Source organism: Saccopteryx bilineata, chromosome 4, assembly GCF_036850765.1.
Source record: "Saccopteryx bilineata isolate mSacBil1 chromosome 4, mSacBil1_pri_phased_curated, whole genome shotgun sequence".
Classification (NCBI taxonomy): domain Eukaryota; kingdom Metazoa; phylum Chordata; class Mammalia; order Chiroptera; family Emballonuridae; genus Saccopteryx; species Saccopteryx bilineata.
Window position 1 is genome coordinate 221,694,377 of NC_089493.1, and position 7,367 is coordinate 221,701,743.

General features: G+C 30.8%; 1 protein-coding gene across 4 annotated transcripts in view; it reads right to left on the reverse strand.

The window, feature by feature from the left end:
* The window catches only part of ARB2A (ARB2 cotranscriptional regulator A), a 497,335-nt gene that overhangs the window by 265,126 nt on the left and 224,842 nt on the right, over positions 1–7,367 (reverse strand). The window lies entirely within an intron of this gene.

Consider the following 7,367-nt stretch of genomic DNA (forward strand, 5'->3'; position numbering starts at 1 on the left):
CTATCTTTGCATCTTAAAATTTTTTTCACCTTTCTTCTTTCAAAAGGACACATCAATCATAAAACAAAATAAATTAGTATCCTAGAATAATGTATAGATAGCAAGTCTTTAACCCTGAAATTGCTTTCATTTTTTTAACTACCATAAAAATTTCTCCTTATAAAGAACTAGTACTAGTAAACAAATTCCAAAGTTTAAAATACAGCTTATTGAGCTATTAAACTTTTTAAAAGTTTTAAAACATGTTTTCCTGTCTGACTTAATATTAGTGAGGCAAACATTTCTATGGTTATAATTAAGGACACTTTGATATTCATACTGTGATAACTGGTGAAATATTCTAACGAAGAGAAAAAAAGGAAAGAGCAAACAATTAAAACTGACAAGCATGCACAGCACAAATTTCTGAAAGTATTATGTATCTTGTCTTTTCTATTACATTCTGTTCTGTAGGTCTCCCCATTTTGCTCTGTACAATCCTGTCAGGTCATACTAAAAACATGTATTATATTACAATAAGAAAATCAGAGCTACACAAAAATTAAGTTTTAACAAATCATCTTTACTATATATATATATATACACTTCTAAAAACTATTACTGTAGAATCTACTTTATTTTAAATTTAATTCTTTTTTTGCAAAACTAACCATAAGGTGATAACAGTAATAAGAGCATAGACTCAATTATCTTATTTTTAACTATGCTACATTGCTGCATGTACTTGGTTATTTTAACAGCTGATTTCACAAAATACATACAAATTTCACTGGCACTGTTTAAATTCTATCCTACAAATGAGATATTATTGTCTATAACCATGATATGGTTTGGAGATTTTGAATATCATTGAAGTTCTTATTTTAGTGATAGGACTTTAATCAAGATATATTTGTTTTACATATATGAAAACTATATAATATGTACCAAACTGATTAAAAAGACCACATATTCTTCATACATGTTTGAATAAAACTTTTAGATAAATGCCTCTTTCATGAAAGCCTTATAAAATATTTTACAGGATTTTAAATTTAAATGTTCTACATCAAAGCGCAAGAAAAGTTTTTTTTTTTGTTTTGTTATTTTTTTTTTAAGTTTCTTAGCTAGTAAGTCAAAGTTTTAACAACAAAAGATATTTTATTTGGTGCTGCTTTATTCTAATCTGTATAGTTATTCAAAAATCTTGTAATTCATTGTAATCACTGTCAGGTAGACAGATTGTCACTTGGTGCTTTTCTACAGTTGGACACACTTGACTAGTTATTAAAATCACATTTGAAGGAAGTTCCTACCCCTCTTCCGTGTGCCTCTTACGACTTTTCACGCCCTTCTCAAATTTCAGCTATAACTTCTCCTCCCACCAGAAGTAAGTTAAAGAACACTGTTGCATTCTGCTGAACAGGGTGAAATAGACACATTCAGTACACTGTCTCTCAAGTAAGGCACATAGTCAAAAAGGTCACCACAGGCCAAAAAGAAAATTGCCTCCTTACTAGATTTTGTACCATGAGTAAGTGGTCTCCTGTCATGTTTCTTCCCTGCCTCTCTGAGTGAACTGAACTTTACAAACACACATACACACACACACACACACACACACACACACCCTCTTACACATGAGTTAGAGATGAAAATAGTGATATACTACATTTTAATGATAATCCAAAAAATTTAAAGACAAGATAACAAACTTGGACTTGAATAAATGTATAGAAATTAGCATCACCTTTGCAAAATGACTAAATTCCCAATAAACTCTTCAGACAACATTTATAGTCAGCAGAATCACAACTCTTACCCTAATTTATAACTTAATCACTAGAAAGAATATTTTCAGAGTATCAGGCTTATTTTAAGAGAACTTTCTTCAATTTTTGGAAATCATGGATTGTAAAATTATTGTGCCTATTTGATTTTAAATGGACTCTAAAATTTGATGTGTCTATCTAAATAAGTATAAAAACAGATACACATAAATCATCAAAGAAGTAGTATTTGTCTAAGTTATTGATTATGTAACTGAAAATTACACGACTCATTTGTCCAATTTTATAAAGACACAATGTCAATTATTCACTGAGGCACCAACAGATGAAAAATGATTCTATTTTAAAATCACCCCTATATAAATCAATTAAAGAATTTTTATTATTTAGATTCCAACAGCAAATGTTTCTCTTTGAACACCTGAATTATTTAGAAAATATTTTATCATTTAGATATTTCATACTGCCAATTTAACTAAGGAAATAACAATCAAGAAATAGCCAGGACCATTTTCTGCAGAAATGAGAGCTAATTTTAATAAATGTCTTTGTTGAAAACTCAATTACCATTCGTTAAAAATCTAACATTTTTCTATTAAAAATTTCCTGATAAGTTAATTAATGCAATACTCACAAAGACCATTCATAACCATTTTATAATGAGTAGGAAAAAGCTAACTAACAAACTATGTTAACTACCCATTGATATGCTCTAATCATAGATATGCAGTAAAACTTCGTCTTTTATTCCTCCTGTGTCACATACAAACACCAAATATTGTCAAACAAATCTCTTTATATAATAAAACTAAAAATATTTTTTTCCATGTAGATATGGAAACCAAGAGGTCAAAGCAATAGTTAAAGTAAAACAAACCAAAGAATATACCAGTAGTTCAATTTAACCATTTTAAGTAGAATAAATCAATTTATATCTTTAAAAAATCAGAAATAACATTTAAAAATTAATTCCTTCTTTTCCTAGTAACTCAATCAGTTTACACAGACATAGTAAAAAAAAAAAGATCCTAATTTGACCTTTAACAAATGTATCTATAAAGTTTTATAAACCTACTTTATAAAATCTGGCATCAAATACAATATAAAAGAATTGCACTTTCCCATTCTAACAAGAAAGCCTCCATTACTAATGCTTAAAACCATACACATTTTATATTGAAGTATACCTTTAATATTTAATTATTCCTTAGGCATACTAAATTTCTCACAAGATGAAAAGTTAAGGCATTTCAAATATACACAGAAACTTACATTATCTTTAACACGATAAAATGATCAAACTGATTATCTAACATTGTATAACTAAATAAATAAAACTTCTTGAATCTTTGATAATGATTTACCCAAATCAATTCCAATATCCAACATTTTGGATATTGAAAGAGAGAAAGTATACATAAAGTTATTAACTCATGTTTGATCACAGTCTAGTAGATCAAGAAAGTAATAAAGAAGACAGATATTGGAAAAAGTAAGTTTTATCTCTTTAATTTGTCTCATTGCTTTTTTCTGTCCTTTTGTAGCTATAACTGTAGCTTCATTTTCAAACTAGTGTTTATAAGGTTATAAACCATACGATCTTAATCAGAAACCCTCAAAATTTTAAAGTTAGACACAACATTTTATTCAGCACAATTACTTGCTGTGATTTAAACTGAATACACAGGCCTCAAGGCCTCCTTTACTTTGAAGTCGATAGATGCACTTACTAATAAATAATAGTTCATTTATTATTCAGTCAACAAATGATGGCTTAGGTCAGAGAGGTCTAAAACAGACAGGTGATGTCAAACACAAAGAACCAAAGAGGACCTCTTGCTAAAGAAATTAAATCAGTATAGAAATGAACTTATCAAGAAGATTCTAAATTTAGGTATAAGTTTTAAATGCCTGACAAAAAAAAAGAATGTACTTTTCACCCCAGAAGAAACAGTGCTAAAACTGAAGATTTATCCAAGTTAATTTACCTAATAATGACCAATTATACAGAATATGAAAAACAGGAACAAATGCTACATCTTTTCAAATCTCCTGTGGTTGACTAAATAATCAGCTGAAAAGTACTCAACTCTGCATATTAACCTTCCAATACTGCTAGCCACATGTGACCAAAGGGGTCAGGGGCCAGAGTAGAATCCTGTGACCTATAGAACTATCAGTTGTGGTCTTCAGGCAAGGCTCTATAAGAGATCATTTTACACAGACTGATCGATCATATTTTTCAAGTTCAGCATTCTATCTGCTTGGGTTTAAAGAAGATAGGTGCTCATCCTCAAGGGAAATGAAACACAAAGTGTTTTATCTATAAATTACATCTACCCATGATTAAAATGGACAAACCACTGTCCACTCATCTTTTCTGAAAAGATGTATGTTGTGGTTATTCTCATCTTTTTCACAAGAAGGGTATGTATATGTCACTGTTGCAACATCCTAGGTACAACAGTGAGATAAGGTCATGACAACCAATCAGAAGTCACTAGTGAAGCGTTAAAGTAAACATAGCTGTTGGAGCTGCAGCTCTGCTTGAAAAATGCCCCCTCCATTATTTCAGCAATTTTCTCAAGACGTGACCTGGGACTGAAATGCCTGAAATGTCACTTGACTCCGTTTTGTGCTTCTTCCCAATATGCATTTAGGTAACAGCACCCTGCTAATATCTTGTACATTGTCTGTCACAAAGATGTTTCAACCTGTAGCTCCCTAAATTCCAATGTATATTACATGGTATAAAAATACCATAATATGGACCAACATAGACTATCCCAGTAAATTTCCAACTTCAAATAGCTCATCAAGTTAGTAAGTAAAAGAAAACATGCCACAAAAAGTTTTCAGAGGACCACCTGTTGTCTATTATTTTTACATAGCACTTACTCATAAATCATAACACAGGGTAATTAATCAAGCTGTCAAAGAGAAGGTCAAAGGTTATATGGTCGAGTCAGAAGGTCATGCATGGGCTGATAGAGGTCAGGGTCACACTGCATTCCTCATTATCAAGTTGGGATGAGAGACGGCCCAAGCAAACAAAAGTGAAAGCAGATGGAGAAGTGAGTGGATAAAAAAAAAGAGAGAAAATTTCACAAACAAAAAGAAAAGTGAAAGAAGACTGTCAGCTGTCTTCAAGTAGAGAATAGAGGAGAAAAGAAATAAACTGAAAAGTGCTCAAAGGAGCTCAAGGACATAAAGAAACTACAGTTTTATTAATTAAATAAGTTGAATATAACTTTTCCTGGCCTTATTAGTGCAAACTAAGCAATATTAGAAAATATGTGTTTGCTATCTTTATACATTCCCTAGTTAGTATGCTCAAGATAAAATAAGGTAAAGGCAAATAGTTCCAAGGATAAAGTATGATTACATAAAAAAACCCAAAAAACTTATGAGGGTTTTTTCCTTTTAATATTGTTTCAGGGTTATAACATAAACGCAAATAGTTTTAAGCTATGGATAGATAATTTTTTAGTATGACATAAGGGTATCCACAAACAAATGCATCATAAAAGTCCTTTTGAATAACAAAACAGTTATAAAATATTCTATTATTACGCTGGCCTGAATTAGATGCAGAAAACTGTGCAAAATTAGCTGTCACCCTTTGCTCAAAATCTTTGTTAATCTCATTTTGAATGTTTGCAGCTTTATCAACACATGCATCAATGTCAGCTCCTTGGTTACTGAACTGCTGTAGTTGGAAGAAGATATAATTAAAATGTTTTGGCACAGAAAAGGTGAAATTGTATCTTCCCTTGTTCCCTTAGGAGTCTGTAAAACATGAAGGATATATTGACAAACACACACCCTTGTCTCCGGTTCTGACATCCCAGGTCATCCAAGTGCTATTTTTTTTAAAACATTCACTTTGCATTTTACCCATATTTTCACCTGTTCTGCTTCTAACTTTTACTAGGTTTTAAGACACTATGTTGCTTAAATTTCACAAATTTCTCTTCTAATCATCAATATCATATTAAAGCATTCTATAAACATACAAAAGCATTAAAAAAAACCATTTGCCATTGATTATACAGGATGGAAACATGCTTTAATACTGTACAGCATTACAAAATCTTTTATATTCTTTTCTACTCATTCTTATAAAAAGACACAAAAGGCACCCCAGACATTTATACATTAAACTAAAAAGAATTAACATGCTACAACTGTTGCCCAGTCAATGACACATCAAAATCCTTCATTGGATATAGGGAACCCTATCAATACCTTTCTTTATCACATGGTCCCAAGTGGACTTGGATGGACAAATTTATCTTATGAACTTTACTATTCTGCATGCTAGTTATGCCGTTATGCTTAAGAGTGCTAAATGAAAATACAATTTTCTCCTAACTATTATTAAAACCCATTACAAAATTGTGTAAATATCATTGCTATCAAGCTATACATGACAGAAACGTGGTTTTCCAAATTCTATCATTTCCACCCAATCAGATATCTACACAACATATGCTTGTCTTTTAGTTACTCTTAAAACCTGCTTAAGAACCATGATACATAAATCACTTCATCTTAAAATATGCCACATTTCTCTTTTTTCTCAAATGAAAATATTCTGTTTAAAACATTCTTGTCCCCCCCCCCAAGGATATATCAGTGCTTTGCTTGTAGTTCTCAAGTCCACTTACAAGGACGAAGACATAATGAATGATCTCAAGTATTCACTTAGTAATTCATTAAACACTGACTTCATCAAACAAATATTTAATAAGCAGCTACTATTTACCAAGCACTCTGCTAGGTACAGCGTTATGCTTGCTTATAAATCACCTTTTACATTAAAATATAAAATTCCAGATTGGAAGTAAATACAAATCCCTTAAAAGACTATTTTATTCTTCAAGAGAAAGAGGAATATAAAAATGAAATGAGGAGAAAGTATTATGGCAAAATTTTTCTAAAACCATTCTAGCTAGACTTTCAAGGATAACTAACTCTAAATGGTAAGCTATGTTTGTGTTAAGAGTAGTATTTAAACTTAATTTATCACAATGCAAATATACTACTTGTGTGTGTGTGTGTGTGTTCATGTACAGTTGTGCTGTATACATTCAGACATTTTTACAAGTAAAATCATTTCATAATCTAAGGGAAAAGCTACATACAACTATCCCCTAACAGGTGCGATTGAGTTGAGCTATGAATTTTTCTTTCCACAGTGACCTATGTCAGAAGATCTTCTCATACTTCTGCTAAATAATTTAATTACTTATGAGTTATGGTTTCTTTGTAACCTTTTAAATGACTAACTCATTAAAATGCAAAAATATGCAAAACATGATGTCACCAGGTCAAACAGCTGTGTTGGTAAAATTATGGCTGTGAATGTCCCCAAGAACATGAAAATATTAATAATTTATATTGCTCATTAGATGGCAAAACTCTTTAAACAGATTTAGAGACAGATTAATTTTATAATCACAAAATGCTACACTACCTCATAGTAGCAAATCTTTCTACCATCTGTGACCCTTTGGTATACATAAAACATATAAAAATTCATAATGCCTTAAAGTTTTAGCATTATAATGAAAATTTTCAGGAAAAATGTGATAG